Source organism: Panthera uncia, chromosome D2 (genome assembly GCF_023721935.1).
Source record: "Panthera uncia isolate 11264 chromosome D2, Puncia_PCG_1.0, whole genome shotgun sequence".
Taxonomy (NCBI): Eukaryota; Metazoa; Chordata; class Mammalia; order Carnivora; family Felidae; genus Panthera; species Panthera uncia.
Window position 1 is genome coordinate 72,261,361 of NC_064818.1, and position 10,486 is coordinate 72,271,846.

The 10,486-nt window shown below is 45.1% G+C and overlaps 1 long non-coding RNA gene across 1 annotated transcript; it reads right to left on the minus strand.

The window, feature by feature from the left end:
* Nucleotides 1–673: 673 nt before the first annotated feature.
* LOC125933455 (uncharacterized) lies at nucleotides 674–9,890 on the minus strand. Its single transcript, XR_007460958.1, has 3 exons — nucleotides 9,765–9,890; nucleotides 9,176–9,247; nucleotides 674–1,424 (listed from the first exon to the last, which is right to left on the minus strand). It is a non-coding gene; the product is annotated as an uncharacterized LOC125933455 (long non-coding RNA).
* Nucleotides 9,891–10,486: the final 596 nt, after the last annotated feature.

The window sequence follows — 10,486 nt, forward strand, 5'->3', positions numbered from 1 at the left end:
TTTTTTTTTTATCATTTATAGACAACCGAACACATCTCTGGCTCAGACTAGACTCAGGTCCTGTGATAAGATTTAGAAGGACGGCTACACTTTAACTCCCTAATTCTTTATTTATGGAATGCAATTTTGGCACATGGTAACAGGTATGGCAGTGAAATGAATTTCCCCTCAACAAAATTATTTAAGGTTTGTTGTTTGTTTTGTTTTGTGGTGTGTGTGTGTGTGTGTGTGTGTGTGTGAAATTTGCTAACAAGGATTAGGTAAATACAGGACAGTGACACTTGAGTATGTCAAAAACTCTGAAGATCAGATGTGAATGACAAGTTCGCGAAACATATCTGGGAGCTTCTGTTTATGTGTTTTATCTTTTCGCCTTCGAAGGCCAAACAGCATAGGGGAGAAATTCTGCAGAGCGTGGGGATGTGCTCTTAGGAGAACTGACTTTTTCAAGTGCACGTACCCTTTGGTCACCTCTCCCTCTCCAACATCCTGCCGGGTCTCTGTTCCTCCCCAGTCCTTCTGTGAATGGCGAGGGGGTAGAGGGATGAATGAATGAATGCATACCAACCACAACAAAGCACCTAACCTCCCCATGCACACAGAATTGCATACACACCTATTTTCCTTATCTGTTCTATTGCAGGTTATTGAGTATAAAGGAGGAAAAAATATCTAGAGAGCAAACTGTTCACTTGGAAACACATTTTTGATCGGTTGATTAATTTCATGGTTTTACATTTTTTAAACAAGGGAGTCCAGGGACACACAATTCACAATATATTCCGGTCTAGTGACATTTCAAGAAAGTAACGGTCTTATTTCAGAAGTGTCTTCCTAGCGAAGTAGGTTCACTTTGCAGAGGAACAAAACTCTCCTGGGCATTTCTGAACGTTCCACTCAAGACCGAGATGAATCCAAAACGGGCTCCACAGATGTGATTGTCGCACTGTACTGGGCTGAATTCCTCTGAGCGCCGAGAAGTGAATGTTAACATTAAAATGTGAAAGATCTTTCTTTCCGTGCTGTGCCCTTCTCCAAATCTCCAAAGCATTTGTTTTGTAAAATCTTAAGTGGAAACACATTTTGGTGCCATAATTTCAAACAAACCATCTCTTTTTGAACTCTGCAGCCTGGATGCGTTAACACAATAGCATATCAAGTTCGCAAAATTTCAGATAAACCACGTCCGAGCAATAAAACAACCCCCCAAAAGTCTTAATTTTTCCCACATCTCATTTCCTCTTCCCATACCACTTTAAGAAAGCCCAGCTTTGGCATCTCTTGGTAGGGAGAGTTGCAGCAGAGATGTCCATGGCTGGATGCTGGCTGGGTATCTACTCACAGTTTAGTGTAAGTTACCTTCCCCAGGCACGCTGACAGCGGAGGCAAGGTCCTCTTGACCACACGCACCGTTTTGTGAGGCACTGAGGAGGCAGAAGTGAGTGAGCGAACGCTCCAAGAAATAAATAATTGGATTAAAATTAACTGTCGTTCATACAAGAACTCAGTTCAGCCAACCTGCTTTTGCAACTGTCTTCTGAGACAAAGAGAAACATAAAGGTGTAAAAGCATTATGTTACAAGCCCTGCCTTCTGCCTACACCAGTGGGCTCAAAACAGTTAAGCGTTGCCACGTTGCTTTTTAATGTCAATTTTAAAATACTTAATTTAAAATTCACAGAGTTCGGTTAAGTTCATCCCTTGGAAACTCAAGATGGTGATTGGGCTAAATACGACTGCTTTTATGTTGAAAATAGCAGCAAAATAGAATAGCCTGAACAAATGACCTGAATAAATAAAATGACCTGAAAACAGCCCAGAACATTGCAAACAGGAGTGAGAGAACCCGGGAGAATTCCTCTTTAATCAGGCACCAAAGTGTTTTCGTATTATACAAAGGCTTTATAACTGTATTATAGAAGCTTAACATTTAAGTTCATATAGACATTCCTTAGAGCAAAAAGGTGCAAATATCTAAGGGGTAGAGAAAAAAATGATTTATTCTGTTTTTCTAGCATTGCTAGTTTCCAGGTGTTCACCTTTTGATCCGGCTACAGGCAATGATTTTCTGAAGTGGTTTCTGATGGTATCTGACATCATTTATAGTACTCTTGAACAATCTTGTAATGTGCTAAACTACACCAAATTAAGTGAGTTAGTGGCCAAAAAAGAGTCCAATAGGCCCATGGGTATCATGAGTGTTTTGTTACTTGCTGCCTCTTTTATTCACTGCGCAGAGGGAAGGAATGAAGTTTTTTTGATACTCTCATACCTCGAGTGGTGGATTTGGTGGAGAGCTAAAGCAGATCTGGGACAAATCTGGAAGGATTCAACAGTCTTAAGCGGGTGGAAGTTTAGATGTTGACAGGCTATGTCCTTTTGAGTCATTCATTCATTCGCTCACTCAGCCGGTTAATCACCAAATAGCTATTGAAGTACCATTCTCTGTAAAGTATGACAAAATATGTTCTTGCGAACTGAAGATGACAGAGACTATGGCCCTGGGCTCAAGGAGTTTGTGGCCAATAAGAGAGATGGCGGGTATAAATGAACTGCCTCAATGATAGGATAATGTGGTGACATAGAAAGGAATGTGACGTAGGAGTTCAGAGGAGGGAGAGTTCTTCTGGCTGATTTAATCAAGGAAACATTCACTTATGCGTCCACTGAGTTAACACATAGACTTGAGGACTATCGTAAGGAAGCTACAGGTAAAGAGTCTGTTAAAATTCATTTATCTAAACATTCAACAGGGGCGCCTGGGTGGCTCCGTCGGTCAAGCATCCGACTTCGGCTCAGGACATGATCTCACGGTTCGTGAGTTCGAGCCCCGCGTCGGGCTCTGTGCTGACAGCTCGGAGCCTGGAGCCTGCTTCCAATTCTGTGTCTCCCTCTCTCTCTGCCCCTCCCCTGCTTGGGCTCTCTCTCTCTCTCTGTCTCAAAAATAAATAAACATTAAAAAATTTTTTTTAAAAAAACAACAAAAAAAATTGAACAAATATATATTGAGGGTCCACTGTATGTCAAGCATTGTTCTGGATTCTGAGGGTTGTTTGAAGAACAGGCCAAGCCCTTTCCCTCACAGAGCTTACATTATAATAGGGAGACACTCGATAAACAAACAAATGTATAATAATATGATTTTAGATAATAAGTACCATGAAGAAGTAAGATGGTTTAGGGGCACCTGGGTGGCTCAGTCAGTTAAGCGTCTGACTTCGGCTCAGGTCACGATCTCACAGTCCACGAGTTCGAGCCCCACGTCGGGTTCTCTGCTGACAGCTTGGAGCCTCGAGCCTGTTTTGGATTCTGTGTCTCCCTCTCTCTCCCTGCCCCTCCCCGGCTCATGCTCTGTCTCTCTCTGTCTCAAAAATAAATAAACATTAAAAACATATTTGAAGAAGTAAAATGGTTTAGTAGGATAGATGACAAAAAGACCTGGATGGTCATTTTATTTTTTATTTATTTTATTTTTTAATTTTTTTTTTCAATGTTTTTTTATTTATTTTTGGGACAGAGAGAGACAAAGCATGAACGGGGGAGGGGCAGAGAGAGAGGGAGACACAGAATCGGAAACAGGCTCCAGGCTCCGAGCCATCAGCCCAGAGCCCGACGCGGGGCTCGAACTCACGGACCGCGAGATCGTGACCTGGCTGAAGTCGGACGCTTAACCGACTGCGCCACCCAGGCGCCCCTGGATGGTCATTTTAGATAGGACGTCCAGGGAATGCTCTGGAGGAGAGAGGTCTAATGGACAAAAGAAGCAGACCATGGGAGAACTTTGGAGAAAAGCCTTTCAAGCAGGGGAAGTGGCAGGTATAAGCACCTGTGAGAGGCAGGAGCTTGGTGCTCTCAAGGAACAGGTAGGTGGCCTAAGCATTGGGAGCAGGGTGGCCAAGAGGGAGCAGAGTGGGGGTGAAGTTGGGCCAGACCGTTTGGGGCTCAAGGGGAGCCCATTTTGGTACCACGCTTAGTCTGAGGACTTGAGAAGCCACTGGCAAGTTTCAATCAGAGATGAGACGGCGGTGAGTTTAAGAGTGCCCTGTAGTGGTTCAAGGAAGAAGGAAACCAAGGAACTACCCGGGAGGTGAAGGCAGCAGTCTTCAACCAGCCTGAAACCATGTGGTAACAGCTGGTTGGACGAGAAGCGATGAGGGTTGGAGTAACTTAAAAAGCAGAGAGGAGAAAGCTTACAGCTGTGAGGTGGGATGGAAAGAGAGGAACCGAGGATAACTCCTAGGGGTTTAGACCAGAGGAACACGATGGAGTTTAGCACACTTGACGGAGAGGAGGAAGATGAGAGAAAAAGACTTGCGAGGAAATCAAGAACACTGGTTGGGCATTATAACAGTTCTGGAGACCAGAAGTCAGAAATCAAGATGTCGGCAGGGTCATGCTTCCTCTGGAGGCTCTAGGAGAAAATACATCTCTTGCCTCTTCGGCTTCTACTGGTGTCAGACGCGCCTCAGCTTGGGGCTGCGTAACTTCTACCCTCTTCCTCCATCTTTACACAACCTTCGGCCCTGTGTCCTTGTCTTCTGTTTATCTCTTATGAAAGAACACTTGTCATTGGGTTGAGGACACACTCAGCTAATCCAGGATGATCACATCTTGAGACCTTTAGCTTAATCACGTTGGCAGAGAAACTTTCTTCCAAATAAGAAGACATTGACGGTTTCTGAAGGTTAGGATGTGGACCTGTCTCTTTGGGGACCACCATGCAACCCACTACAGGCATATTAAGAAAAAGATGCCTATTCGACAACATCTAAATGGAAATGTCTAACGGCCATTGGATAGAGCATTTTGAGTTCAGGGTAAAGGTCAGGTCTGGAGATATGCATTTGGGCGTCATCAGCATGTAAATGTAGTTAAAGCCCTGAGGCTAGATGGCCTCCTCTGGGGGGAGGTGAACACAAAGAAGAGAAGGCGGCTGAGAGGACTCCAACACTTAGAGGTCTGGTAGAGGAGCCAAGCCGGCTGAGAAGGGACGGAGAATGAGGTAGGAAGAAAACCGAGACAGGTTAGTGTCCCCGAAGCCAGGTGAGTAAGGCGTTTCAAGGTGGAAGTTGTGGCCAACAGTGTCAGATGTTGCTGAGAAGTCTAGGAATGTGAAAACTGCAGATTCATCCCTGGGCTTGGCAAGATGGCAACTTTGGTGTGTGTGGCTTCAGAAGGGTGGTGGGGGTGAAAGCCTTAGTGGCATCGATTACAGATATAAAGTGAGATGAAGAGAGGGAGAGTGTGGGTCAACTTGTCTCAATCAAAGAAATAGTGGGGCACCTGGGTGGCTCAGTCAGTTAAGCATCCAACTTCAGCTCAGGTCACGATCCCGTGGTTTGTGAGTTCCAGTCCCACGTCAGGCTCTGTGCGGACAGCTCGGAGCCTGGAACCTGCTTCGGATTCTATGTCTCCCTCTCTCTTTGCCCCTCCCCTGCTCATATTCTGTCTCTCTATCTCTCTCAAAAATAAAGAAACATTAAAAAAAAAAAAAAAGAAATAGAGTATATCATGAGAGAAATGGAGGGCAACCAAGACTTGAGTGGGCGGTCAAAGGATTCCAGGGGAACTGACCTATAAGTTGAGGCCTGAAGGCTGAGTACAAGTTAACCAGTTGGGAAAAAAAGGGGGGTGGGGGGAGTTTTCTAGGCATAGAGGACATAAGAAGTCAGCAACAGGTTTTAAGGAGGGCAGTGATATGAACAAATTTGTATTTTAGAAACATTACTGTGGTCAATGATGAGTAGTAAATGAACTAGAGACTGAAAGCAAGAAGAACAAGGAGTCATGCTCCAATTCAGGTCATACCTAGTGGCAGCCTGTACCGGGAAAGAGGTGGCAGATAAGGGTGATATTAATAATTCTTAACAATCAGTGCTTTAGAGCCACTGGCCAATCAACATGAACACTGGCTGTAACACCCCCTGTGGCTGTGGTGGCCTGTACCAGCTTGCCTGTGTACGTGGCAAAGACTGGATAGATCCTAGAACAATTTAGGGGTTAGTGTTGACAAGCTTGTTTCATTGATTAGATGAAAGTAATGAGAGAGAGAGAGAGAGAGAGGGACAAGGGCAAAGGTGATCCTGGCGGAGGGAAGGTGGCACTGTTTAACAAGGTAAGGAGCTCAGCAGGAAGTGTAGTTTGGTGCGGGGGAGGGGGTGTTGAGTTGCATGAGTCAAGCTGAAATTCAAGATGCTTTGAAGGCATGCAAGTGCCTTCAAATTCAAATCCACTGGGCCAGAGTGGGGGGTGGGGGGAGACTGACATGGATATGAGACATGGATTTGGGAGTCATTAGCATAGAGGAATGGCGGTAGAAGCCAGAAGAAGGAACGAGGAGGAGAACCAAGGAGTCAGAAGTGAAGGAGACCATCTAGGCAGAGGAAAAAGAAGTGGGGGGCGGGGTGGTGAGGAAGGGGGAGGGGAGAGGAAGGGGACAGAGAAGTAGGACAAAAGCCAGGAGAATGCATTGCCAAAGAAGCAGGTGGAAGAAAGGGTGTTGGGAAGGAGGAAATGGTCCCAGAAATCTAGAGCCGCAGAGAGGTTAAGACAGGGAAGGAGGGAAATACCAGCCCAAGAAGGTGGCGCCAACAGTGAGGTTATTGACAAGCTTGGGAAGAGCCCTTACAGAGTCGTGGTGGGGGTGGGGCCTGGAAACCAGAGGGTGAGAAAGTGACCCATCGGGGGTGAGAACACAGAGATAGTGAAGGGAGAAGCTCTTTCAAGGGAAGTTGGGGAGAGAAAAGCAAGTTGTATCTAGCAGGGAATGTGGAGCTGGGGGAGACCTGAGCATGTTTAAATGCTCCCTGCACTCCATACTTTTTACGCATAGAAGGAAAAGTGAATAAAGAGGCTGAAGACTTTGAGAAGCTGTGAGAAGAGAGGATAGCCCTTGGACAGGAAGAGAACTGCCTCCTCTCTTGCAACCAAGGGGAAGAAGCCAAGGACGATTGCCAAGATAGATGTGAAAGTTACGCGGCAGAGATTGAGGGCGTCACTATCTTGTGCCTTATTTTTTCAGAGCCACATTGAAGAGAAGCTCAGTCTAGGTGGATGAATCAGCCTTTGGCCCCCATCCCTCCATTAGAACTGCTCTTGTCAAGGTCACCATGACCTCCAGTGTTGCTGAAGGTTAATCCTTAGCCCTCATCTTACTTATTAGCATTACTTGACACAATTTATCGTTTCCCTTTCCCTGAAACGCTGTCTTTCCTAGCTGTACCAGGTGTATTTTGTGCATTACTTCAAACTGTCTGGGCCCCACTTCTTCCTCTAACCATTGCTCTGGGGAGCAGTTACGTGACGTTTTCAACCAGTCTTGTGCACGTATGAACCGACCATGTCTTGCCTCTCTTGCTTCCTGCCCTCGGGTTTCTCCAACACCGTGGAGTTGGACACCCTACAGAAACCAGGTGGAACTAACACATGCATGATCCAGGAGCGGAAGGGAGTTAACATTCCTTGGAGCGATCTCTGACTAACCAAGGAGAGGAGCCAAAGAGTCGATGCTTTTTCCATTCTTTCCTGAGCAGACACTTTGGAGATGCATTTCCTAAGGCTTTTGTGAAGCTCCTACTGGATTGAGTCATCCAGAATAGTTTTCCCCTACTCCTCTGTTTTGCTATCCTTATGCCTTACTCCCGCTTCATGGAGTTCACATTCCAAAATAAACCACCTACAACAGGCCTTTTTTTTTTTTTTTTAATCAGTTTCTTCTTTAAGGGAGGCTAGGCTAAGATTCTTGATGTAAGCCAGAGGTATAAACAAACCCAAATGCGTAAACTAAACAGATATCTTTATAGTTCTGTCCCTTCACAAACAGAACCTGGGTCTAATTTTAAGCAATCTCTTCTGTGGCTGTGTAAGATGTAGGGCCTTCCTGATGTGCCAGGGAACCCCTCAGGATCTCACTATATGCCTTAAATTAATAGTTAATGACCCGAGCTTCTTATTTATTCCCCTTTTCCAGATTTCTAAAAGTACGTCACAAAGGCCAGGCCACTCCATAACCTATCTAATTATTATTGGCCCCATAACATTCAAGTGCCACAAATAACTTTCGCCTGTATCTACATCCAGGGGGTTATCACCACCCTACTTACCACAAACAATGGGAGTCTTATTCTCATATGGCTAGTGAATGAAATCCAAAGTCCTGCCCTGAGGGTCTGCTTCCTAGGGTCCCTCTTGATAACAGGAGTCTTGGCCTGTGTCTTTGAAAGACACACCCGAAACAAAAGCTTGTGGTAGGGGGCTTATTTTGAAATGTGACATCCTGGAATCAGGAGTTAGGGACAAAGGATGGAAAAACAGGGGAGGAGGGAAAAATCACTATGGATGACTCAATCCTGTAGGACCTTCATAGAAATCTAATGAAATGTGTCTCCAGACTATTCACTCGGGAAAAACATTTGACTGGAAGAATGATAGGAGATATCCCCAGGGGAGTTGCTAGAGTTACACTCGACGATTTAAAGCCGCAACACTCGTGGTGTCCATTATATCCCTGTGCCTTCCACATGTCTGGAAAAATGTGACGCACCATGGTGAATTCAGCAAACGTCGATGCACCACGGATTCAGCAAACTTCATGGATTCAGCAAAATGGTGGTGTTCCCTTCAGATCCTCTTAACTCTCTCCCTCCTTTGTGCACTCCACCTCACATATTGGTGTGTTTTTGACTCTAACACCCAGCACTGGAAGTTCTTCCTTGGAGCATGGCCCTGGGGTTACAGAAAGTTGTATTGCCTGCAGGTGATAAGAGCTGGAAATGCCTGAGAGTTTATTTTCTCCACTAAGGTCCCAACTATGGGACAACCGATCTGGAGCTTGGGCCAAATGTAACAAGCCTAATCTCAAGGCACAGTCTGAAGTTCACAAAGTAGATGTCGGCAGTTCTGGACCAAGGTCCTGCCTTCGGTGACAGAGAACCACTCGTAAATTAGCTCCTGGAAGTGATACTTGGTCCTTGGAGAGATTGAGCACTTGACTGTGCTGTGGGACACCAAGGGACTGTGCACATGGAACCATCCGTCATAATCTAGATCCTGTGTCGTAAGCTGGGTGGGCCTAGTAGCAATCCATTGTATAATGAAATGGTACCCTTGGGATCAGGACAAGTACATTTGGGATCGTGTCTGGAAGACACAAGTATATTGGATAAACGTGAGTTCACCTTTGCTGTGCCAACTCCCGTCCTTCGACTCACACCTAGGACAGCAGGGGGTGGAGGAGGGGAATGTATGACCTGTTTTCAGGAAAAAATGCAAGATTAGTTCGCACACGGGTTTGCATGCTGTATCGGAGTTAGCCTAGAGTCCGTGGAGCAGGAAAATTCTTCCAGTGGGTACAGCTGTAAGCCGTGTACTTGACTATCCAATTTGTAAGGGGGCAGAATTGCCCTGACATATGGATATACACAAACTTTTTGGCAGAAACAAATAGCTTCACTATGTGTCAGGAGTCTCAAATGAGTAAAACCAGAAGATTGGAAGCCCAAAAGTCGGGAAGGGGCATGTGGATGGACCTTGGTCTCACAGCAATGTCCACCAGCTAGAACTCACTGCAGAGGAAAGAGTTGACAGCTGGACTGACAAAAAGCTGGTCCTGTGCCTGCCAGGCAGCTTCTTTATTTGGCCACCTGGTGCTGTGAGACAAGTCAGTGAAATGGGGATGGGTGGGGGGGGGGGGGGGTAGAGCACAGTGGCAGAAATGGATCCTAAGCATGGGACATGTAGCATAAACTTCCTGTCATCAAGTCTTACCTCGCTACTGCCATTTAAACTTGATATTATCCATCTCTTTTCACTAGCATAGAAGCTCCATGAGTATAGGTATTTTCGTCTTTTGTTCATCGTCCACCACCTAGAAGATGCCTTGCATATAATACGGTTTCAACAAATGTTCATTGAATGGATGAGTGGATGAATGAATGAATGATATGATATGATTTGTTTATGCAGCCATCAATATCAAGAGGGCAGTCTGGGTGGGAGAAACAGCTTATGCAGGGACCAGAAGGCGAGAATTTACAGGCATTGCTTAAGGAATAATGATTTTTTTCCTTTAGAATAATTTGACTTGCGGGCTACTTTTTCTACAGAACCTTCAGTAAACCTCATTGTACGACAGCTTACAATCCGAATGTTTTCAAAAGGATGAAGGTAGAATTCAGCCCGTAGGAATTTCATTGTGGCACATACCAAAACTTTGTCCAACTTCAGAAAGGCTTCCAGAATAACTCCTACCACTCTCTGACAGAACATATGGTGTCATTAGATGGCTAAATTGGACAAAATACCCTGCTATTAAGGGAAACCTATCCTTTTCTTGTATCACTCAGCTTAGCTAACACCATTTCTCCAAACACACTGATTATTCACTTCTCCACATTGCCTGGGCTAACAATTCCTTAGGATACTAATAACAGAACTTTAATAAGGATAAGCAAAATAATTTTTAGGGTTAAAAAATTAAACACACGAGA